A 607-nucleotide genomic window follows, 5' to 3' on the forward strand; every position below is an offset into this window, starting at 1 on the left:
AAACATTTTAGGATTAAGTAGGTTGATGTGGGATAATGATATCTGATGCATAACACATTCACTGCTTATATGCTGCCTACAGTGCGTGCTCCTTGATTGCTGTAGCCCCTTCACATCATTTGTCGCTGCTTCACTACAATTATTGCTTCCCTATGAGTGTAAAATAACCAGAACTCTATAATATCTGTGGCGTCAGCGCAGACGTCGGCGGACAAGACCGCACACTTCCTCTAAACGATGCTTACAAATCAACCTAGCCCTATTCGACCAAACGAACTCAGCTGCTGACTATAGAACCAGCAGGCGTATCCCTGTATATCGGGAACGCGGCTAAGGCTCATTCCACAGTTGGCGCCTTTGAGCAAAAGCGCTCGTCTTCTGGATCTACGCTTCGACCACGTCATGCCTCGCGGTACTGCGAAGGGCGGTGCAAAAGAACCCGCCAAGCCTGCTGGCGGAAAGGCGCAGAGCTCTAAGCGTCATAGCAAAGGCTTGGCACTCAAGGAGGCTACTAAGGTAGTCTCCGAGGTTGATGCCTCGGGTGACTCGGCTGCGAGCAAGCTTACGCCGCAATCGGTCGCCTTCAATGTCCTTAGACGACCGTCCG

The sequence above is a fragment of the Phytophthora parasitica genome (assembly GCF_000247585.1).
Source record: "Phytophthora parasitica INRA-310 unplaced genomic scaffold supercont2.47, whole genome shotgun sequence".
In the NCBI taxonomy this organism is placed as follows: Eukaryota; Oomycota; class Peronosporomycetes; order Peronosporales; family Peronosporaceae; genus Phytophthora; species Phytophthora nicotianae.